The sequence below is a fragment of the Eptatretus burgeri genome, chromosome 9 (genome assembly GCF_056783735.1).
Source record: "Eptatretus burgeri isolate ZD-2024b chromosome 9, Ebu_testis_v1, whole genome shotgun sequence".
NCBI classification, from domain to species: Eukaryota; Metazoa; Chordata; class Myxini; order Myxiniformes; family Myxinidae; genus Eptatretus; species Eptatretus burgeri.
The window spans coordinates 62,158,495-62,183,489 of NC_140969.1; the positions used below are offsets into that span (position 1 = coordinate 62,158,495).

The 24,995-nt window shown below is 45.6% G+C and overlaps 1 long non-coding RNA gene across 3 annotated transcripts in view; it reads right to left on the bottom strand.

Annotated features, from left to right (window-relative positions):
* Positions 1–174: 174 nt before the first annotated feature.
* Positions 175–24,995, bottom strand: part of LOC147020203 (uncharacterized) — a 210,990-nt gene continuing 186,169 nt past the window's right edge. For all 3 annotated transcript variants that reach the window (XR_015061712.1, XR_015061713.1, XR_015061714.1), the window contains one exon: positions 175–19,033. This is a non-coding gene — a long non-coding RNA (uncharacterized LOC147020203). The remainder of the gene's footprint in view (positions 19,034–24,995) is intronic.

Below are 24,995 nucleotides of genomic sequence, written 5' to 3' on the forward strand. Positions count from 1 at the left end.
CAGTTGAGCAGTAAACAAGACAAACCAATCGGGAAAGCGTGCAGTTCAGCAAGTTGCTTACAATCTAAAATAGGATTCCTTTCCGCCATTCAGCGTTACATTTTCGAACACAATAAGCATTGCAATCGGGCCAGCTGGACCTGAATGTCGACTGGAACTCTGTCATCTGCTCATCCATTTGCCAAATTGCCATCCCCGAATCATTTAGGCCTAGTTGGTGCTGCCAAAACTGCTGAACTTTCTCATCCGCTATGTGTGCATGGTGCAGAAGAATAAGCTTGCAATGGAACTTTTCGCACAGATTTATGATGCTTTTGGACAGAAAGCAGGAAAATTGCATCTGGCCGAAGCTCGCAAAATGATGGCAGTGGTGCTATTACCAAAGCGATATCTCCTCCATTTCAATTTACAAGATGGATGGGCAGCCTGTCACGGTAATACAAGGAAAATAAGCAGGGAATAAAATAAAAAACCACAGGATTACTCTGTGGCGATGGGCTTTAAAATTTTAAAGAAAATTGTTTCTGTAATTTTGCTGATTCCAAGGGTGAGAAACCTGAAAAACGAAGGTACAGCAAACACAACGTTTGAACATAATCACAAGAAAGTACTGATTCACAAAAAGCAATACGTGCAAACATTGAGCAAAGTCGTTCGGACGATGCAAATGAAAACAGGTCAGCCATTTTGTTACAGCGACAAGGTATCGCAGTGATGAGAGCGAAACTCGCTTCCCCTGTTAATGCACCGTCGAGATGTTGCTCGATTTCATTGTTGCTCGCTTACTCGAATCCAGGAACTCACGCACGGGGCTGGCAGGGTGGCCGAGGCTCTGGAGGTACGCGCACTCGCTCGAAGCTGTCTAGCCTGGGTTCAAATCCCGACCCAGCTATAAACTGTCATCCTTGTGTTTCACAGGCAGGGGTATTCATCAACGTGTGTACCGTCCCTCGGATGAACGTGAAATTGGGAGTCCAGTCGACTGGTATTAGTTGCTGACGTTAAAGATGCCACAGTGTCCTTCGCGAAGAGTTGGTGCCAGCACCCTGAACAACTTATTAATTCCTCCCCTGATATACAGGGGGGGGGGGCACTGCCACACCCTCAGCCAATGGTGTGATCACAGTCCTGTGCTGCATAGGAACTTTCACACGAAGTCCTGTCTCCTGTACGTACTCGTGCACAAACAAACCCGGGAACTCACGCAACAACCCACACTTGAACTTTCGCACAAACTCCCGAACAAACCCAGGAGTTCGAACGAAATTGCGCATCCTTACTGTAATTCATGGACCGGTGTATATTGGGTGGTCGTTCGACAACCGTTATTCTCAGGTTTTCCATCTGTCTGTTTGTATGTAATGGACAGCTCTGGAGGCCAGAGGAGTCAACCGATTTTGATGAAAATTGACTGGTAGGTTTAGACTTGGATCTAGTTGTATGCTTTTTAGCACCGTTGCTATGGACGCCACCGTTGCCGAGCAACGGGACTTAAAAATTTTTGAAAAATACGAAAAAACAAATATTTGAAAATCAAAAATCCGCTTCCACGCTTTTATGCGCACTATAATCAACCTCTTTGTCAAAAAATTTCGGCCCAATCCGTCAAAAACTGTAAAAAGAGTATGGAATTATATAGCGACCACCCATGTCGCCTACCGGCTTGTGTGTTTGGCGGGCTGCTCCTCCTACAGTTCTGGCCCAATTACATCCAGACTTGCTCGAAAGCATCAGCATGACCCCAATTAGTGCATTGGGGTGTTTTTGTTTTTGCCGGTGGTCTTGGAGGGGAAGGGTAGGGGATGCAAATTCTCTATGTAAATGTGTATCGTGTAGCGCCCCCTCCAGGTGGAGGAGAGTATTACAAGTCTCCACCATTTCCAGTGCAGTGTTTCTGTCCCCACGTTTTCCAGTGCAATGAGGCGTTTTAAATCATAGGCAGTAGTTATGTTTTACCTTCGTACAGGTAACCCGGGTTATTTATTTTTTTCCTATACGGAACTGCCACTTGCCTATACACCGCCCAAATAAACATGCGTCAAAAGAACGTGTTGCACGCTTGGAACAAGATCGCCTGTCGGGCTGGGACTCTGCTGGTGAGAGATAATCCACAGCACAAGCATCCCCAAAGCAGCAAGGAATGAAAACATCCGTTTGTGGGAAATTGCACGCGTGGAGTGGATTCGTGATTGGAAACCTCTCAATAATGCAATAATGCAAAAAAGAAATAAAACGGGTGCTTTTAATTACTACATGAGGCCGCCACAATGTTATATACTCCCTCACCATAATGATCTGGAGAGTCAACGCAGCATGGGATCACCAGCGTGATTTATGACGTCATAAACGAGGTATTGATAAAGAAAAGAAAATGACATTATCGTCAGTCTTAAGAGCTTTATGGTTGTGATTAATTTGCACAATCAGCAGCATTTACATCTGAGAATAGCAAGTGAATTATAAACACTCCCAGTTTGCATTTTTTTTGATAACTAACGGTCACTGGTGATGTGTTACTTTATGGAATTGGCCGACAGTCGATAGACGTGGGGTGTTCAAAACGTTATCCGAGGATAACACAACACTCCATCACTGGCAGACTTTAAACATTTCCTCTGAATAACTCCATGTAATGAGACTGAAGAAATATCTTTTTTTTTTTTACTAATTTTATGTACTTGTATGTTGGAGTGTTGATTAAACGTTGGTGGATCTCTTTAGAGAACTTTTTGAATGTCACTCATATTTATGAGAGGTCAAACCTGCAACCTTTTGGCCTGAGTTCACACAATGAGTTCCATCCCAGAACACTTCAATCGAGTGTGTAATGGAGTATGCTCGGCTGACAGTATGGCCGAGAGATACACTCGCCTCGGTTCAAATCCCGACCCAGCAATAAACTTCCATACTGGTGTTTCACAGGCAGAGCGATTCATCGATGTGTGTGCCGTCCCTCCGGTGGACGTTAGACGCATCCTTCCTTCATTCATGGACCGGTGTTTGTGTGTTTGGCGGGCTGTACCTCCTACAGTTCTGGCCAAATTACATCCAGACTTGCTGGAAAACATCAGCATGACCCCAATTAGTACATAGGGGTGTTTTTGTTTTTGCCGGTGGTCTTGGAGGGGTGGGATGCAAATTATCTATGTAAATGTGTATCGTGTAGCGCCCCCTCCAGGTGCAGGAGGGTATTACATGGGGTCCCACCCCTCAGATGGACGTTAAACCGGGGTGCCACCCCTCGGATTGATGTTAAATTGGGGTCCTGCCTGCCAGCATTCATTGATAGACATTAAAGATCCCACGGTATCCTTCGTGAAAACTCGGCAAATGATCGCTGGCACCATGAAAAAAATTCCAAATTCCTCCCCTAACCAGCAGAGGGCATCAGAGTCACCATAGACAAATTCCTCCCAAACCAGCAGAGGGCACCAGAGGCACCATAGACAAATTCCTCCCAAACCAGCAGAGGGCACCAGAGGCACCATGGACAAATTCCAAATTCCTCCCTATACCAGCAGAGGGTACTGCATCAGTGACACAGCTGCACCCTCAGCTGATGATGCCACCCCACAGTCTTGAACTGCATATGAGAAAGAAATTGAGTATGTAATTCCATGACGTCACGAGATCTCCAAGTGTTGGCACCGAAGCAGATTCGATCCCAGTTGATGGGCTGCAGTCCTCGGATGGGAGACCTTCATGAAACTCCCGTTGTTGTGGGATTGGTGTGACAGGGTAGCTCAGTTTTGGGAGCTAAAATTACCTTAAACAGTGATTGATCCACCTTTAATCAGAGGAAAAAATGACATGTCAGGCCTTCCGCTTCATCGGAGTAAAAGAGAGAACAATGGGGGCAGAGGTTCAAACAGGAAGGGTTTGACCCATTTTTATCTCGTCTTAATTCTTCTGCTGCCCATGCAGATGAATTTGTGTGTGCTGAAATGCGTGATTATATTCACACTAGGTTGGTAGTGTGCTTTCCTTTCAGCTGTCTGTTTATGGATCTGTTATCATGTGCAGTCAGATATGACATAATCAGCTGTCTGTTCATGGATCTGTTGTTATGTGTACATGAAAAGTTATAAAAGTTCAAAGTTTCACAATGGCTTTGCGGACACTGTATAGTTGAAGGAAAGGAACTTGGACGCGAATTTGGATTCAGTTGCTGGCAAGAATGGCGTTGGTAGACAGAAAATAAACAAGCCGGAAGGCGACATGGGTGGTCGCTACATAATTGCGTACTAGTCATACAGTTTTTGACGGATCGGGCTGAAATTTTTTGACAAAGTGGTTGATTATAGTGCGCATAAAAGCGCGGAAGCCGATTTTTGATTTTCGAATAAAATATATATAAATATTTTTCGGATTTTTTCAAAAATTTCAAACTCCCGGTTGCGTGGCAACGGTGCTCAAAAGCATACAACTAGATCCTGGTATGAACCTACCAGTCAAGTTTCATCCAAATCGGTTGACTCTGGCTTCCAGAGCTGTCCATTACATACAAACAGACAGACGGAAAACCTGAGAATAACGGTAGTCTCGCGACCACCCAAAAAATTGATAAAGTGAACGAACTGTGGATATGAAACAGGCATGATGGACCAAACGGCCTTCTCCTGTGTTCACATTTCATTGTATTGGAATAAAATTCGCAGTTAAGACCCATTGTTACAACATTATTATTGAGTAACAATGATAACCCAGAATAATATCAGTCGTTTGCGTGACACGGACATATCTGCAAATGTCCCACCTGGAAAGTGCAGCTTGTGTGAAAAGTACACAATGTCCAGTTACATAAAACAGTGCATGTAGGAATGGGACGTTTGACCCAACCACGCCTACAGCACACCACCATCCCATAATCCTCGTACAGTTCGTAATTGCATGATGGAAATGGATCCTTGAGGAATCAACACGTTTTATCTTGTGCTGTGTGCAGTGAGCGGAAGAACAAGGTAATTGCTGCACACTAATTACAAATTCCCAGACAATACATACACCCATTTCATTTCGTTAAACAACGAGCTGAGACAGACTAATCAAGCAAGATTTAAGAGGAGGAACAGATACATTGGAATGTACAACAAAGGGAAAGTTTCCTTGCGATGTTGGCGAGAGTATTAAAAGCAAGTTGGGGACGAATCCAATAAACTTGGGATTCCATTCATCACGGTTCACTGACTTGTCGATTCGTCGGAGATGGAGGGGGTGGCAAAGAGCATGAAAAGGTGCACTCCATATATATTGTTGCGGTTGTGGAAATTCGCAAACCACCATTCAGGTCCCGTAGGTGAGATATCTCTGTAAGTACATGTGTAGTTAGCCCCAAACTCGTTGTTTAGAGGGAATAAATGTGATTCATTCGGGCTGCGACGCTTTAAGATAGCCGTTTTTCTGTTCTATCTTTATTTTGAACCAACCACGTCTCAACCGCCATCACACAACAACCACCAACCACAACGCCGCTTCACAACAACAACAACGCCAACAGCCACGATCTTTACCTTCACAACTCGCTCCCGCAAACATCGCATCACCGCCATTCCGAACAGCACCATGGCCATAAACCACCACCATAAACCCTCAACCACCTTCACCTCTCTCCTTCTGCGGCCATTCCCGCACCATCTGTGAGCACGGAGCGTCAGGCTGTCCTGGGCTCGTACGGGACGCGCGCCGAACCGCGAGTGCAAAATGCGGCCTTTCCGAGGAGAATTCGGATCAGGAATGCTCCACGCCCACTTCTGATCCGTCCAATCAGCAAGCGCGGAGCGGTTTGGCCCCGCCTCCAGGCGCGTTTGTGTGGAATCGAGATATGCAAATTCTAGGATAAGGGGAGATTAACGCCCCTTTCCCTCCGTCTAATGGGCGAGCGTGGCTCCACCCCCGAGCTTGTCCTGATCCAGAAATTTGCATATGGGTTCTCCTGCCCGCCGATAAAGCGCCAAGCGTAGGGCAAATCTCGGCAGAGTCGGTTTGGGCAGAGTCGGCCTTGGAAGAGCGGAGAGTGGCAGAAAAGGCAGAGTCGGCCGTGGAAGAGCGGAGAGTGGCAGAAGAGCGGAGAGAGTTTTGGGCAGAGTCAGTTTGGAGCGCGGAGTGGAGTCAGGAGGCGAGGGCGTCCCGGTGGTTTTCGGCAGTCGGCTGAGGAGAATTGGGGAAGAGACCAAGGAGTTCGGGTCCGAGGCAAGGAAGACGGCGGTCGGCGACGAGGTCGCGGTGGAATCGCTCGTCACGGGACCCAAGCAAGCCAGCTATACTCTTTCCCCAGAGCATCAACAATTCCTCCCCCCCTTTTTCCCCCGCGCCGAGATAGTGCGAAAAGGGGGCCCCGTTCCCACCCCACTCCAAGCAGTGCCAACGAAACCCGCGAAGGAGCACGAAGTCGGGGCACCGCCGCGCTGCCACATTTGCGGCTCATCACAAAGACACGGGTAGGACCCACCCAGTCTCGCGGACCTGACCGCTCTTTCAGGTCCCTCGCAAATATTGGCCCACAGGCCCCGTCTGCCCCCTTGTCTTTGAGGGTGGCCCTTTATTTTGTTTCTGTGTAAACGTGTGTGTGTGTGGCGCCAGTCTGGTAAAGTAAAACTGTGAAGTGTTGCCGTGTGTCGGTCTTATTCGGTAGTATCTCTGCGTCATTGTTTCTTTTGTTACATTTGCTTTTTGTGCATAATTGTTTTAATTGTATATGTGTGCTTTCCGTGTGCCGCGGAATAAATGTGCATCATGTTGAACTGTTTTCCCGTTTCGCTTCGTCTTTTCTTTAATTGAATCTCCATCTTGCTTCACGGAAAGGGTTGGTCGTGGGCTGAATACGCCCGATAATTAATCGGAACCGTCGAGGCCGACGATAACACCGCTCGGTTATCCCGATAGTACGGAACGGATCGCTTAAGCGGCCCGTGTCCGGAGTCGACCTGCGGCGAGGTGCGATCGCCCGGTCTACCCCCCGCGTGGGTACTTAGGTAGGTCGAGTTTGGCTAACAACCCTATCCCACGCGGGGGGCCAATTGGCACGATCGTGGTGAGGCCGAAAGGCCCACCCGTGACTAGCTCCCGGCGTTAGTCCGAGAGGGTCACGACAGAATTGTCCGTCCGGTGGGCGACGTGCTGCGATTCGAGTTACGTGGCCGTTCGCGAATATATATATATATATATATATATATATATATATATATATATATATATATATATATATATATATATATATATATATATATATATATATGAATTGTGATGTGACAAAGAAATGACATCGTGACCGTTTTGCCCTTCCATGGATGATCTTTGAAGTCTTTGCTATGACTCGGCTGGGATTCGAACGAGCGACCTCCCAGGCTCACGTAAATGAAACTGCAATCATTACACCCTCTGGTATGGTTGTCCCCATCGTCTGGTTCCTCCTATATAATCCTCCATAAGTTACTATATTAAAGGTTTGTGTGTTCGGGTATTGAAGGAGATCACAGTGAGTCTGCTGACACACTAATGAGCACAAAGTCAGAATTTTCATATTTGAATTCCTTTGTTCCGTATTAAAGGGGTTTTGATCCTCCAGGTGGACGTTTCCATCACGTGATGTGTGAAGCATGCACTGGAATTCCTCATACCAATACCATGGACTAAGCATGGATGTGTGTGTGTGTGTGTGTGTGTGTGTGTGTGTGTGTGTGTGTGTGTGTGTGTGTGTGTGTGTGTGTGTGTGTGTGTGTGTGTGTGTGTGTGTGTGTGTGTGTGTGTGTGTACCAGCATAACGGCCTTCTTTATATAGGACCAATAATTAAATAATATTCACTATTTCCATATGTAATCCCATCCTTGCCCACATCAAATCCCTTTTATGTTCAATTCTGATGCTACAAAGCAATCGCCCTTATTTCGGTTGAAATGATGAAATATTTACTCCAAACGTATCAAATTCGAAATTCCACTTTCGTTTTGCATCGGCCGAGCTGTTTAATTTCAAGAGTTGTTGCCATTTTGAGAACAATCCAATTTCAACAAATCCCTTTGGATCGTGTCAGAACAGGTTGGCCTGTTTAGTGTTCCCATCTGAGCTCATGATGCAGGTTCACCATGTTCAAATCACAAGATGCCATAATTGTTTTTCCATTGTCGACTAAAGCCCTTGTTGTTCTTTCACGAAACAATTATTCCCATCCTTTCGTGGGGTTCTTCGGCTGGTCAAGCCTGAGGTTCGACTAAATGGATCATGGCAGGAATGTGTAATTTGTTCAGAGTGTCGGGGATAACTTGCCTCCTCTTCATGAAAGTCACCGTGGCATCTTCAATGTCCACCAAGTGACGTTGATAGATGGGGCAGCAGTTTGCTATGCTATTCATTTAACGTCAGTCCGAGGGACGGCACACACATCGATGAATCGCCCTGCATACGAAACACCAGGACGACAGTTTATAGCTGGGTCGGGATTCGAACCTAGGACAGGCAGCTAAAAACGAGCGTGCAGACGTCTAGACTATTCCTTGTAATTCATGTAACTGTAAAATGACGTCTCTGAATGTCTTTGTCTTGCAGGTGGTACTCCATGAGCCTCAGATCAATCTACTACTCCTATGACTACGACTTCCACGGCCCCAGTCATTCGGTCGAGGAACGTTCACGAACCGGCTGGCCAGCCCTGACGTTCGACTGGACAAGAATTTGTAATCAGTTCAGGGTTTCGGGTTGCCGGCGACAACTCGCCTCCCCTTGTGCGAAAAGACACCGTGGGATCTTTAATGCCCACCATCCAATGCCAGCAGGAACACCAAGTTTACCATTCATCGAACGATGGCGCAATTTTGTGATGCAATGCCTGCCCACCTGCGGTGGAGCACCGATCGGATCGTTTCGAGTCGGGTCGGGAATCGAACACAGACCACAGACAGCTCAAAGGTAATTGCGGTAGCTCCAGTGACCACCCTGTCGATTACGAGCCTCGTATCAATGGAAAGTAATAATAACAAGCTCAAATGAGCTAAGATCCTCGTCCTCTTAATGATGACGTCATAAAAACGAATATGACGTCATTGTGATGTATCAGGTTTGCGATAAATTATCTGTGCTAATGCCCGGCTTGATTCCCGCAAACAAAATTCAAACAGCTTGCCCAGTTTCGGAGATAATGGTATAGGCGATTTCCATTAGCGGCGATATTATGACGTCAACTTTTTTTTAGGAAGAGTTTCCAAAATCGGAGATGGTTGCTGCCTGCGCGTGGGCTTTCTGCATTAACATGGCAAGTTTCACGAAGATCCGATGAAAACTCTGGGCTGTGAAACAAAAAGTCAAAAAATTGATATGACGTCATAGTCATATATCATATGTGCGGTAATTCATCTCTGCCAATGCCAGTTTGATTCCCTCAAACAGAATTCAAAAAGCTTGTCTAGTTTCGGAGATAATTTTTTGAGGCGATTTCCATTAGCGGAGACATTTTGACGTCATAACTTTTTTTTCTAGAAGGAATTTTCAAAATCGGAGACGGTTACTGTCTGCGCAGGGTATTTTTACATATATCTGCCAAGTTTCAGGAACTTTCGATGAAAACTGGAGGCTGTGAAACAAACTCGTTTCAGAGATAATGGTGTCGGAGATTTCCATTAGCGGCGATATTATGACGTCATAATTTTTTTTCTCGGAGGAATTTTCAAAATCGGAGATGCTTACTGTCTGCGCAGGGTATTTCTACATATATACGACAAGTTTCAGGAAGTTTCGATGAAAACTGTAGGTTGTGAAACAAAAAAGTCCACAAGAAGAAGATGAAGAACAACAACGTGAGTAAGACTTCGAGATCCTCCGCGAGAATCTAAAAAAAACAGCAGGTTGAGATTTTCTTTTCCAAAAGCACAACAGCAGTCTGGAAATCTCATCTAATCCTCCACAGGCGACGCTTCCAACGGGCTCTGCGCAACACCGCCTGCAGAACGTTCAACCAGCGTTACGAACATTCATACACACCCAATTCGGGCCGTTATCTCGCTTTACATCGTTAATGACCTCTGCGTACCCAGCTGCTTACACATAACGATTATTGTGTTTGCAAGATGGTGTAAAAGGCACTCGATTCCCGATGCGTTAAAAATAAAATCCCACCCCATTTAATCGGTGCAAATTCCTTTGTAACTAGTTTCTGGAAGTTGACGCCAGTGTCTTGGCATTGCCTGAAAACGGGACAAATCATCAAGATTCTGCAGTGTAACCCGCTGCAGATGTACGAGGCTGTTGCGTGACCAGCCCCGAGTACCCGAGACGACGTGTTTCGACCATCGGTGCTTTGAGCTCGGACCGTCGTGGACTTGTGGTCAAGGACACAACCGGGCAGCGAGAGACGAATGGCGCCGCCTCGCTTAGCGGGCGATTTTAAATGTTAATGGTGTTAAGAAGCCGAAACGACTCTTTCAAGATGCAGAGGACAAGAACATTTGCCTGCGAATATGGCTCCCACGAGAGATTCGGCAGAGATGAAAGGTCCATTAGAAGGCACGTTCCAGTGAACTGATTTTGTAATCTGCAAATGAGTCGGCGTGCAAGGTGCGCGGCTGAAAGACCACCAATGCGCTCGTCACTCGTACATGGTGTAAACAAAAAGGAACACTCAAATCGATCGACGTGAACAATAGAGGTACGTCGAGCTGTCGCGTGCAGCTTGTGGTTGCTGGCTGCATCATTTTTCTGTGGGTGCGAATGTGCCGCTGATGCAATGTCCTCCATTGCCAGTGCACTGGTACTCGTTCCACCGACCCCCCCCCCCGGAAGGCTGTCAACCCCACCAGGTGTTAATTCAACAGCCGATAGGGGCTCGAACTCAAGAACCTGAGATCGTACACCAGCCACCTTAACCGTGAAGCCAACACCAGGCTTCGAAGTGGGTTTATATAGATAGCATCAGTTGCTCTGATCAGATTAGGCGCAACCCACAATCCTGGCAGAAAAATTGTTCAGCATGCCGGCGATAGCTCGCCAACTCGTGGTGGAAATGAAGACGCAGCGATGCCTCTCCCTGCACGCCAAACACCAGGATGACAGTTTACAGCTGGGCCGAGATCGCAACCCAGGCTAAAGAGCTCATGGAGGGTGAAGCGTGCGTGTACCTCTCTCGGCTGTCCTGGTGGGTCTAAGTACGGTGTTGGGGGCAAATGAGGGGAGGCTTCGCTTGCTCGATGAACCGGTTCCTTTTACCATCCTCACGGATTCGGTTGACTGCGGGTTCTTGATAGGAAGTCAAATTTAAAAGACCACCTGGCTCTCACTCTGTAGAAGCAACATGGGCGGAGGAGTCCTTGAAGAACACCTTTGGCTCGGGGGAAGGCCGGGCGGAGGGGGGAGGGGGAGGGGGTTGTAAATGTGCAAAAACAAGAAGCAGTGGGAAATTGCGTGGAAACAGAGAAGGTGAAAACTGTTGAGCAGCATTGTAATGTCACGAAAAGACGTGCATCACTTACACTCGGGGAAAAGTTGGAAACGAGTTTGATTTTGATTTTCTTTTTTTAGATTTGCTCTCAGAGAGATAGAGATAGAGAAAGAGAGAGTGAGAGAGTGAGAGAGAGAGAGAGTCAGAGGCCCATCAGCAATCTCCTGAAAACGTGCTCACGCAGCCGCACACTTCCCCGTACGCTGAAGGACTTCAAACTGGAATGTCCTTGGAGGATGGCGAAGGAAACTTCCGAGCTGTGCATGCTCTCGGTCCAGGAGCTGCGAAACATTTGATCCCCTCGTGACATGTTTGTCGGCGATGGAATGAAGGGTCTTTTCGTAACGAAGTCCCAGCTGCTCGCGTTCAATCAGCATATCCACTGCAGCTGTCAGGAACTGCTGCCAGCCATCTCTCGGTGTGCTTGAAGGAACACACTTCACGTTTATCCATCGTGGGCAAGGGACTTTGGAGTGTGTCAGACGCAGAGTGGAAAGCGGCAAACAGCAAATTGCCTGCAACGTGCAAGCGTGCGGAGAGTTGAATGCGACTGAGAACTCATCGCGATTAGAATTGCATGCCACATAATTTATATCCACCGACTAATATACTGCGGGTCATGAGGTGCGGTGATTGCTCGTGCGTACGTGGGAAGACTTCGACCGCAGGTGCGCGACCGCAGGTGCGCGACTTCCACGCGATTCCACAAAAAGTCGACGCGACTTGCGATTTGCATGCAACATACTGCGACGAAATAAATAATTATTTTTCAATGGGCATGCAGGGAGATGCAAGAAGCCGAGTAAAATCAATAAATAAATTCTGGAACCAAAGTTGCTGCGCGATGAACACCATTCGATGTCTTTGTGCTGAATCTTCATATTCTCGGCATAATTCCTCGTTCCCCCATTACCACGTCACAGCCTGCTATGCATGAAATGTTATCGCCTTTTAATGCACTCTTTTATGCGGCACAACCCAGCCTTGTGACAGCAGATTATGTGTTTCAGGGACGTGGAAAATACGGGCTTCTTCTTCAATACACTGGGTACACCACGATGGGTGGGACAACCGACGGAATGTTGATCGAAGTACGCTGACAGCAGCCGCGGCGACAGCAAGGACAAGCTGACGTTTCGGGCATTATCACTTCGTCAGGACTAAAAAAACGAAACAATATAATTTTTGCTCCGATGAAGGGTTAGTGCCCGAAACGTCAGCTTGTCCTTGCTTCTCACGGCTGTTCGCATACTCCGATCAATGTCTTGTTGATTTCAACAGTTGCTCTCCCTGTCCACTAACGTAGATCGACACTTGCCTTCACGAGCAAGACTACAAGATTAGTTCTTCATTCACTCATTGATGCTGTCTCTGTCTCTGTCTCTGTCTCTGTCTCTGTCTCTGTCTCTGTCTCTGTCTCTCTCTCTGTCTCTGTCTCTCTCTCTCTCTCTCTCTCTCTCTCTCTCTCTCTCTCTCTCTCTCTCTCTCTCTCTCTCTCTCTCTCTCTCTCTCTCTCTCTCTCTCTCTCTCTCTCTCTTCTTTCTTTCCCCCATGCTTTTAACAGGGCATCCATGCTGCCGAAGCAGCTTCCTGAGCAACGGTTATCCTGGGTGGTTTGCCATTACCTTCCCAGCAGTCGTTCGGGCAGAAATTTAGAATTTGTCCACGATGCTAGCGATAGCTTGCCTCCTCTTCACGAAGGACACCATGGAGATCTTAAACGTCCACCAACTATTAATACTTGCAGACGGGACACCGTTTAACGTCCATCTCAGGGACGACACACACATTGATGAATCACTCGGCATGCGGAACACCGGAATGACAGTTTAATAACTGGGTCGGGATTCAAACCCAGGCTGGACAGCTTCGTTTCGAGACGTGCGTTCCTCGAGGCCATCCTGCCAGCCAGTTCTTCATACTATTATATACTTTACCAATACGTACACTGGGTAGTGTACATCATCACTTTTCAGAGCGGGTTTAATTAATTGAAGCAGGGATGTGGAGTTTGGCCAGGGTACCGGCACGCAATGGCCTACTCTTTTCGAACCCCCGTGGGATCTGTCGCGTGCACTCCTGAGTGCCCCCATGAGTGCTGGAGCAAGACCTTGATGGAAATCGCCAGGGTGGCAGTTTGTAGTCGAGTGAAACATTTGAACCCGGATTATGGAGACGGCCCAAAGGAGAGCACATGATCTCTGAACGATCCTCCCAGCTCCCGAAGCACATGCTCGGTACATCAACCAGACTGTGAAGACCCGATCTATATCCGTGTTTTTACGGGCTTAATACCAAGGATGAAAAGAACCTTCAACACTCCCTGCTGTGAATGACGCTGAACTCTTTCCTGCTGCCGGTTGTTGATAATTTCTGGAGAAAGGAAAATAACTTTTGAAGAGACGAAACGTCACGAATTGCATCGTGCATCTTGAAAGGACGAATATAAATAAATATCTCAGGGAACTCGGTGATCCTCAACGGCCTCGCGCACATTGAAGTCCTGCAGAGAAAGGTCATTCCCTCACCAGGACATCTGAACTAATCTTCCATTCGGAGTTTATCTCAACGAGAGTCCAGTTTCCAGACAATGACGTCGAGGGTATACAATGCGGGATAAAACGGCAACTCGAGTTTAGTTCTATTCTAGTCACTTATAAAAAGCCATGAAGGTGTTATCTGCAAGTGCCTGTCTATCACATCAGCGGTCAGCCGCCCCCATTCCCCCCAGTGTCGTGCGATTTCCATGCGGTGCGAGTCTGAAATGCATGAGCCGAGCAGAGAGTGCTTTTGGACAGCCCGCACGGTATATGCAAACCCGACAAGTGCAGTATGTGCAACTATGGAAGCACATTTGGCAAAAGCAATCGCCACAGAAAAATAAATAAACCTTCGTCGAGTTGTGGAAGTCGAGGACTTCAAAGAAGCCCGGCCGTTGAGCAAGCCAGAGAGCATTTAGACGCTGATGTCAAATAAGTAAATGTGTAAATATTAGAGGACATTGAATGAACGCTGAACTCTTATACAATGGCCAGATTTGGTCTTGCTTTACAGACATGGAGTGTGCATGAGTGACGGCGTCCGATAAGCTTCCGACACTCTTGTACGCAGAGCTCGGTGGAGACAGGCCACGCTTCCCTGGGTGAAAGAAATTGCGAATATGACAAGCATTTTGGTTCGACTGACACGCCGTCATCTCACTGTGATAGTCCAAGGTGTAAGGATGTCCTTTAGGTAATGTCTGGAGGGCACAGCGCGTGTCCTTTAGCAGGAGCGTTGATGTTGCATCACTGGGCTTTCCCATCACCGGCCCCCGGGGCGTTGACAGCTTGTCCCCGCTTTTCCTACAGCAGGAAATTGCCTGGAGAGACACCGCCTTATGAAATGTCTATTTCCGAGCATTGGATCTTGGCCACCATCTTCCAGCAACGGTATCATGAAGGTGATAAAACATTCTGTGATGCTTGTCCTGTCTCCGGATGGCAGTTTGCTAAAGCGGAGCCTGTGTTCGAGCTGTGATGGATCCCTGGCAGTTTCATCTGGAAGCTTTATTTGGCTTGCTTAAGGGCCACATGATTCAGTGACTTTACAAAGTATATAAGGGTACAGATAAAGTTTCAGTCCAGTTTGAGTGCTTTTTGCAATTTTCAGAACACGAGTAAAATAGCTAGTAATAAATTGACTTGGTTGAAAAGCAAATGATCAATTTATTAGGAAGAAAAGTTAATAATCGATTTTCTTGGTTGAAAAGCTAATAATCAATTTATTGGATAGGAAGGCTAATAATCAATTTAATGGGCAAAAATTTCTGATAATCATTTGACTTAGTTGGAAAGCTAATAATAAGTTTATTTGGTAGGAAAGCTAATAATCAATTTACTTGATTGAAAAGCTAATAATCAATTTATTGGATAGGAAAGATAATAATCAATTTATTGCGTAGAAAAGCTAATAATCGATTTACTTGGATGGGAAGCTCGTAACCATTTGACTTGGTTAGAAAGCTAATCATCAATTTATTGGGAAGGAAAGCTAATCATCAATTTACTTGGTTGGAATGGTAAGAATCAATTTATTGGGTCGGAAAGCTAAGAATCGAATGATTTGGTTGGAAAGCTAATAATCATTTGACTTGTTTGGAAAGCTACTAATCAATGTATTGGGTAGGAAAGCTAATAATCCATTTAATTGGTTCAAAAGCTAAAAATCGATTGTTTTGGAAGGAAATCTAATCAACGATTTACTTGGTTGGAAAGCTAATAATCGATTTATTTGGAAGGAAAGCAAGCAATAGATATATTTGGTTGGAAAGCTAACAATCAGTTTACTTGGTTGGAAAGCTAATAATCAATTTTTGTTTGAAAGCTAATCATCGATTTACTTAGTTGGAAAGCTAATAATCAATTTATTTGGAAGGAAAACTAACAACAGATCAATTTGTTTGGAAAGCTAATCATCGATTTACTTGGTTGGAAAGCAAATAATCAATTTATTTGGAAGGATAACTAATAATTATAATCGATTTATTTGGAAGGAAAGCTAATAATCGATGTACTTGGTTGGAATGCTCATAATCATTATATTTGGAAGGAAAGCTCATAATCTATTTACTTGGTTGAAAAGCTAATAATCAATTTTTGGTTGAAAAGCTAATAATCTATTTACTTGGTTGGAAAGCTAATAATCGATTAACTTGGTTGGAAAGCTAATATAATCGATTAACTTGGTTGGAAAGCTAGTAATCAATTTACTTGTTTGGAAAGCTAATAATCAATTTATTTGGTTGGAAAGCTAATAATTAATTTATTTGGTTGGAAAGCTAATAATAAATTTTTGGTTGAAAAGCTAATAATCAATTTTTGGTTGAAAAGCTAATAATCTATTTACTTGGTTGGAAAGCTAATAATCGATTAACTTGGTTGGAAAGCTAATAATTGATTAACTTGGTCGGAAAGCTAATAATCAATTTACTTGTTTGGAAAGCTAATAATCAATTTATTTGGTTAGAAAGCTAATAATCAATTTTTAGTTGAAAAACTAATAATCAATTTTTGGTTGAAAAGCGAATAATCGATTTACTTGGTTGGAAAGCTAACAATCGATTAACTTGGTTGGAAAGCTAATAATCGATTAACTTGGTTGGAAAGCTAATAATCGATTAACTTGGTTGGAAAGCTAATAATCGATTAACTTGGTTGGAAAGCTAATAATCGATTAACTTGGTTGGAAAGCTAATAATCGATTTACTTGGTTGGAAAGCTAATAATCGATTTACTTGGTTGGAAAGCTAATAATCGATTTACTTGGTTGGAAAGCTAATAATCTATTTACTTGGTTGGAAAGCTAATAATCAATTTACTTGGTTGGAAAGCTAATAATCAATTTATTTGGAAACATCATTAATGTCCTATTTAAACATGAAAATGCCTTTTTTTAAAGGCCGTTTTTCGGCGATGGAAGAAGAAGAATTAGGACTGGAGCTTTCATTTGGCGATTCCAACCCTTTAGAATAAAGTGTGACGGACATGGAATACACAAACAACAACAACTACATGTTATAAAAGATCCTTTTTTTGCATGTTTCATATCATTTTACATCCTCATTGAGATTCACAGATTGACATGCAATGTGTCTGTGATGTCCAACAAACCTCCCCGCACCCTTGCACACTCCTCTCTGAAACCCAAACCCACAGTGCACTCCTCGTTGCTCAACGTCCACCTCTTCTCAATGTCATCCCACTGCATCCACAGCACGTATATGTATCTCTGAAGAATTGCATGCTCTTGGCAGTTGGATTCGCACCAAGATTCTGGATTCGCACCATATTTTCAAGCACTGAAGCGGGAAGTATTTGCTGAAATGATTTGGAGAAATCGTCAATTCACCGAGAGGAATGCCAAAGAAGGTGAGCACCGTCGTTGCACCTGCACCGTAATAACGATGGCAGTGCTTTGGAGTTGAAAGTAATCTGCGATGATGTGCGAAGCGTCTCGGGCTCGACTTTATCGCTGTGCTTTCACGGCGTATTCAATGGCTTTCACCCCTACGCAACACTGCATACCCTCACATAGGAATAAAAAGCCATAAAACACAGCCGTGATTTATCCCGCTGCCTCGTAGTTGTGGCCTGCAGGGGGGCCCGTGCAACTACGCCACGATGCGCAATTGTCCGAGAGAGGGCACTTCGGCGTCCATGATGCTGCGGCCACATCGCACCGTCGCGGCTTGTGCGGACATCTGTGCCTGACTCGTCACCGGTTTGCCGGCGGTGGGCACGGCCGTCGTTTTCCAAAAGCCATGTGAAAGGCCTGCACTTTGTAAAACAGGGGAGCACGATCCGCTGCCCTGGACGCACTAATAAATGGCACTTTGTTTTACCGGCATGTCCAAGCATGTGTGTATGTGTGTGATGCTTACGATGACCGCTCCGTGACAAAATGATCCGTCATGGCCTCGGAAGAATTATTCCTCTTTCGCGTTTTCTCATGGGCCCCCTAGATTTCAATAACCCTGCGGTGACGAGGCGAACCTCGCCAGCAGCTCCATTGTGCACTGCGAAACGACCCCTTTGCTGACGATGCGTTCCTGCCGAGACTCGCCGCGGGATTGAGTGCTGAAGCCAGCAATGGGACGCAGAGGTGTTGCAAGCGCCAACGAACCCGGTGGGGTCTGGGGTGGGGATTGATATGTATAGGTGAGGGGCGGGAGGTGAAGGGTGACGGCATGAGGGTGGACCCAGTGAGGCAGCAGAACGATCGTGGGTGCTGCTTGCACGGCTGCTGAGCTATTTTGTTGTTGACTTTTCTCAGATAGAGGCAACAAGCTCATTTACAAGGCAGGAGTAATGAGGAGGACGAGGATGATGGGAGAGCGCGGGACGCAGCAGAAAAACCGCACGCAACCACTGAGCAGCGAACGGGCAATTTTGCAACTCTTCTTTATTTATATAACTGTGGCTTCCATTTATATACTTCTGCCACTGCACCCTCTTTTTTAATTTTGTTCACAGAAAAGGGCACGATAACGCCCGGCTCTTTGGGGACAGCCCCCCTCCCATCGCCCCTCCCTTGAGTGTGCGTTCGGATGCTGCGTTTGCACACAGCACAGACAAAGTACGCAACGGCTGTGCTAATGAGGGCTGGTGCGCGCGCGTTCGGAGGAGCACGAGGGCCGGCACGTGCGCGGGGCACGTGTTACCCGGCGGAGTCCGCACAAGGTCACCGTGTCATCCACGTGCGCGTCGACGCTTCGCGCCTTGCGAGAGGCAGTTTGTTACGGCTCCCTCGCCTCGGCAGGAGCTGTCCGCACGCTGAACGATAACCAGAGCTGACGTGGTGTTTCGCTTTGCGAGCTCACAGGGCGGTTTCATCCCGTCACGGCTCGGCGCCTGCGCTCTCTAGGCTTCCTCGATGTGGTCGGCAAAATGGGATCTTTTTTACAACATAAAAGGTGCAGTCGGTCTTTGGACACGACCACCCGGCACGAGGTGTAATTGTCACAACTTCCTGCGTGATCGTGGTAATGCGCATGTTTGCATGCCTTCTTGGATGCAATGTCTCCGAGCGGGTCCTCTGCTTGTCCACACATCTGGGATTCGTGGATAAACCTGAAACAAAAACAAAAACAACATCATCGTGATTATTGTACATAGTGCGTAATTACTCAATCCCTTCCCACACGTCGTACAAAAAAACGCAGGAACACATTTGCATGTTGATCTGTGCTCGGAATTTTGTGAAACGTTCTTTTTTTTTCGTGGAATTTTGTGAAAATTTTGCTCGGAAAAAACACCAAGGATCATCCGTTGTGAGCTGGTGAGCTCTGACCTATTGGAGAGCTCACCGTATGGCCCCGATTCACCGTTTTCGTGAGCGTGGTCATCACGCGGTGGGTGAACTACAATTGCTAAGGTCGCTCAAATGCGAAGCCACATATTCCCCCCATTGCACGTGTTCAAACCGTTCATTATTATTTTATTTAATTTGCATCGGAATGAGATCCATTTTGTGTGTGTGCAGCACCTGGAGGTCAAAAAGGACCAAAAAAAAAATCAAAACAAATTAATAAATAAAGAAGACCACCTTTGGAGCTCATTGTATCAGACCTGCTCTTCAGTGCGATCGACTCTCAAGAGTAATTTGGTGAACAGCAGCATGAGGGAGGCCCAGGGTGCTCTCAAAGCCTGGGTTGGATGGTACGACGGAGAAGGGGAGGAGAATTGCTCATATCGAAAAAGGACTTTGTCTCATGTGCACCCTGAGTATGTATTGAAGTGGGTCTGGGAGGTCGGCGTGCTTGAAAGGCAGATGCCAAATGGCATTTAACGAGCTCGACTGAAACAACCGTTAAATCATTTTCTTTGAACGGAGCTTCAATTTATTGCATAAAACATTTCTCACAAGACCGGCTATCAAGCATTGGAGCTCATTGCCATGCTCCCGACGGTATTCAACCTCTAATAGTTATCTTTTCAGAAAGATTTTAGATTCCGAGAAGGGGTTGGGGAGGAGGGTGGGGAGGGCTTGACTCCAAGAATCACTATTCAGATGCAGCCTCTGTCAATTTGCACACCAGGCCAGAAATACTTATTTGCACCAGTGTTGTCATTCAATTCCACAGGAACATGCCGAGCCCCATGGGTGGAACAAACTTCAGGACTTTTTTTTTGTTCTTGTTAAACTATAGGCTTCACTTTCTGATCAGAGATGTCTCCAGAGCAATTCCACGATGAAAAAAAAAAAATCGAAAGGCCATCAGGTACAGGAACAAAAGCCTGCTCCACCTGCTTGGTTGGCGAGGGGGACTTTCTTCAAGGCAGGTGTACAACCATTTGAAGCAACACTATCAATGTTATTATTCCTTTGAGGAAATTGGTTGTCTCTCATATGAACTATCCTGAAACCATGCAACAATACTCTCCAACAGTACAATATCGAACACGAGGCATCTTATCTTGCAATTCAGCCCCATTTGGCAAATGACATCTCCGCATAACGCAATTACAAACAGACTGATTGATCAACCTCGACGAGAAGGGTGAATTAGCGAATGGCTTGTGAAGCTAGAATACTCATGTATTAAAGTCCAGAGGGTGATGCAGAGCGAAGATGCCATCAAATGGAGTCCATTGATAATTGCATTATTCCTGTCTCACAAAACAAACAGAGTGCTCGAAATAATCTCCAACATTGGACACAGAACAGTAGGAATACACGGCATGACTCCAAATATCTGACAACAGCCAATCTGCTTTATTTATTCGCCAACCCCCACCCCCCACTCCTTCCCCCACCTAACCTCCCTCCACCATTTGTGTTTGCTCACGCCCCATGCTGCTAGGCCGAGCCAGGCAAATCAATTCCAAGTTGAATACGAACACACGCGGGGAGCAGTCAACATCAGTTTGCAAAGCATGCGAGATGGGCAAGATTTCATGGCAGCCGTCTGGCCGGAAGGGCCATGCACTGTTCCAGCGGCCATGGAAACTCAAACATAAAGCTGACACACAATGGGATGTGTGGATGCCTTGCACCTGCATTCAGAATGAATTGAGTCATTAGGGATGCAGTGATGACCATGAGGCTTCCAGCATCGAGATCAGCAGTGCAAATGTCAAGATTCATTGACAGCAGGCAGAAAATGATATATTAAGTGGGCATGCTAAAAAAGTAATGCCACCAATTATTTTTCTCCAAAAGAGGTAAAATATTCAAATGAAACGAAGCGCAGTCAACACATCAATTCTTTCCGCCACTGGGTGTGAAGTTTCGTCATTCTTCCATGAGATGTCTCATTGCTACGTTAGTCAAGATGGCAGAGGGCAGCACGACGCTGTCAGTGCTGTGAAGCGTGAGGCACTGAAGATGAGAGTTAGGATGACTGACTGGAGATGAGATGACTAGAGATGAGAGAGTTAGGTACACCCTTACAATCCTGAGAAGAAAAGAGGGTCAATGGAGTACCGCCACAAAGGATCACCAGCAAAATTTGGCTCCGTTAGATTTTCATTTCTTCCCAAACTGAAGAAATACCTTTGTGGAGAACATTTTTCTTCCAACAGTGATGTCAAGCCCACTGTGAAGTGCTGGTTAAGTCAGCAGGACATGCAGCAGTTGCATCGTGATGGCATCACAAAACTACGAGAACGTTGGAAGAAATGTGTGAACAACAGTGGTGATTATATGGAGAAACTGGAAGGGCACTCGGAAGAGCGCATACCTCCGCTATGAAATGCCTGATCTGTGAAAAACATATCGGGCCCAATACATTTTTGAAATATCACGCGATGCAGTACTATATCGTTTTTGCCCTATCTCTCAATGGTGAAGAACCACTTTAAAAATTAAATAATTCTCGTATCCGGATCCGGATTTGGATATTCACCAAAATTGAATCAATTCGTCCGTGTCACACACCCAACATGTCCACCAAGTTTAGTCCAAATCCGTTCACAAATTTTGATATATCGTGTTATATATCGTTTTTGGCCCTATCTCTCAATGGTGAAGTTGAGAGAATGCTGATCTGAAACTGAATCCAAACAAGATACAATTACTGCAGCAGAAGACTGAAAGAAATAAGAGTGAGAGGTTCAAATTTTGCACCTTCATTGCCCAGCAGATCAAGGAAGACCAGGATTTTCCAGACAACATCATCTTTAGTGATGAAAACTACTTCCATTTCAATGGCCACATGAACAAACAGAACATGAAATTTTGGGCAGAACACCAGGCACACAAACGTATGGAACAAACTGTTTCTGTCGCACAAGTGATGGTTTGGTGTGCTATTGGACATAGCGGTACAACAGGACCCTTCTTATTTGAGAACGAAGCCGGACAACCAGTCACAGTCAACACAGATAGATACGTGGACATGCTGCAGAGATTCCTTCTGGCACTGAGAAGGAAGCAAAACATCACGATGAATTTAGTCATCTTCCAACAAGACTGTGCACCACCACATAGTACATCTAATTGTGTTTTGGAGTTTTTCAGACGTCATTTCCTGGGTGATCGACATTTCTCCACTGATGGACAATCCACGGCTTTCCTCCTCCACCGATCTGAATCCTCGCTATGACTATTTATGGGGGTCGATCAAAGATAAAGTCTACGAAAACAACCCACACAAACTGCAGGATTTGAAAAATAATATCAGATGGGAAATCACACACATAACAGCAAGTTATCAGCCGAGTCATCGACGACCTCAGTGTGGTAGCTGTCATCCAGAGGCTTGGTGCTTGGATTGAGCACTTCATCAACTACCAATGATATCACTCCTTATTGTTTGTTGAAGCATATTTTCGTTGTAATAAAAAAATAAAATAACTAGAACAGCACTAAGTAAGTAGAGCACATACCTCTGCCAGGCTGAAGAGTTTACGTTTTGTATCCCATTGATAGGCCGTATCTACATACGGACCTCAACCAAAATCAAATCAAATCGTGCTCGTCACACACCCAACATGCCCACCAAGTTACATCCGAACGCTTCCACAACTTTTGAGATATCGTGTGATAATATATCGTTTTGGCCCTATCCTCATTAGTGAAGAATCACTTGAAAAAAACTTGTCATATCCGGATCCGCATCTTCACCAAAATAAATCAATTCATCCTTGTCAAACCCAAACTGTCTACCAAATTTCAAATTGATCCATCCAGAAGTTTTTGAGATATCCTACTCAAAGACAGACAAACAAATGCTGGTGAAAACATCACCCCCGTCCACCTTTGATGGTGGAGGTAACTAATCCTGTGGAGTTTGAGATAAAAACAAACAAAATCGACAAATAATTAAAAAATATTGCAATTAAATAATAGTTGTACATCATTTTGGCCCACCATGATATACATATCTATACTAATAAATGTCAATGTGTGTTATTGTGTGTGTGTGTGTGTGTGTGTGTGTGTGTGTGTGTGTGTGTGTGTGTGTGTGTGTGTGTGTGTCAGTGTGTTAGTGTGTCTCCTCCATAACTCCAAAACCATGAAACCGAGCAGCCTGAAACTTTGCATGCACACTAAGAAAACTCCAAGGAAGTGCAAGAGTGAAAATTGTGGGTATTGGTTAATTTTAATTAAAACACCCTTTTGAAGATAATTAACGACCTTATTTAATTATATCCTTCATCAGGCGATCCTCGGCCACCTCGCGCTCTGGGGTCTGAAGGCGTTTCCTGGGTAACATCACTGGGGTCTGAAGGCGTTTCCTGGGTAACATCACTGGGCTCTGAAGCCGCCATGTTTTTTGGCCTGCTCAAGCATGCCTTGATTTGGAACAGGCCGCAATGATTTCTTTCTCTTTCCTCACTCATATTATTGAATGCCTGTTCATCATAGCTACAAATTGTTGTACACATCGCTTTTGTCAGTACTATAGCTTTCAAATTAGGAGTTTGGAGCGATTTCATGCATTATAGGGTATGATTTTCCAGAATGTACTCACGGACGAATGAAAGTATATCATCGAAATATTATTTCCGTTTTGAGGATCGGATATCGTCAGGAAAAAAATAAGTGTCAAAATCTGTTGTGAAATCTGATAATTTAAAGAAATAACTCATCTTATAACTTAGCCGATATACCTATTTACTTTAAGCAAGCAAGGCTGTGTTTCCTCCTTCTCCATAGATACAAAAGAAAATGTAAAATTTCCAAAGCATTAAACTTTTCTTTTTCAACTGTTTGGAAAATTAAATTGAGTGAACAAAAAATTGGGAATGTGCTAAAATTAACGAGCTTCATTGAGCTCATTGATGTAATACATTCACTGCGAGACCGTCACCGATACATTCACAGTTACCCTGAGCGAGTGTTTCGTGTTCCGTCACCCTGAGTTAGTGTTTCGTGCTCCGTCACCCTAAACGAGTGGTTCATGCTCCCCCACCTTGAGTGTGTGGTTCATGCTCCGTCACCCTGAGCGAGTGGTCCATGCTCCTCCACCCTGAGCGAGTGGTTCGTGCTCTGTCTCCCTGAGAAAATGGTTCGTGCTCCGTCACCCTGAGTTAGTGTTTCGTGCTCCGTCACCCTGAATGAGTGGTCCGTGCTCCTCCACCCTGAGCGAGTGGTTCGTGCTCCTCCACCCTGAGCGAGTGGTCCGTGCTCCTCCACCCTGAACGAGTGGTCGGTGCTCCTCCACCCTGAGCGAGTGGTCCGTGCTCCTCCACCCTGAGAAAGTGGTTCGTGCTCTGTCACCCTGAGTGAGTGGTTCGTGCTCTGTCACCCTGAGTGAGTGGTTCGTGCTCTGTCACCCTGAGCGAGTGGTTCGTGCTCTGTCACCCTGAGTGAGTGGTTCGTGCTCTGTCACCCTGAGCGAGTGGTTCGTGCTCTGTCACCCTGAGCGAGTGGTTCGTGCTCTGTCACCCTGAGTGAGTGGTTCGTGCTCTGTCACCCTGAGTGAGTGGTTTGTGCTCTGTCACCCTCAGCGAGTGGGTCATGCTCCATTGCCCTGAGTGAGTGGTTCATGCTCCGTCACCAACCAGGCACTCAGACACGTGCACACAGGACAATAATGATACAAACTGAATTTTGAAATGTAAACCGTTTTCATAACTGCCTCTG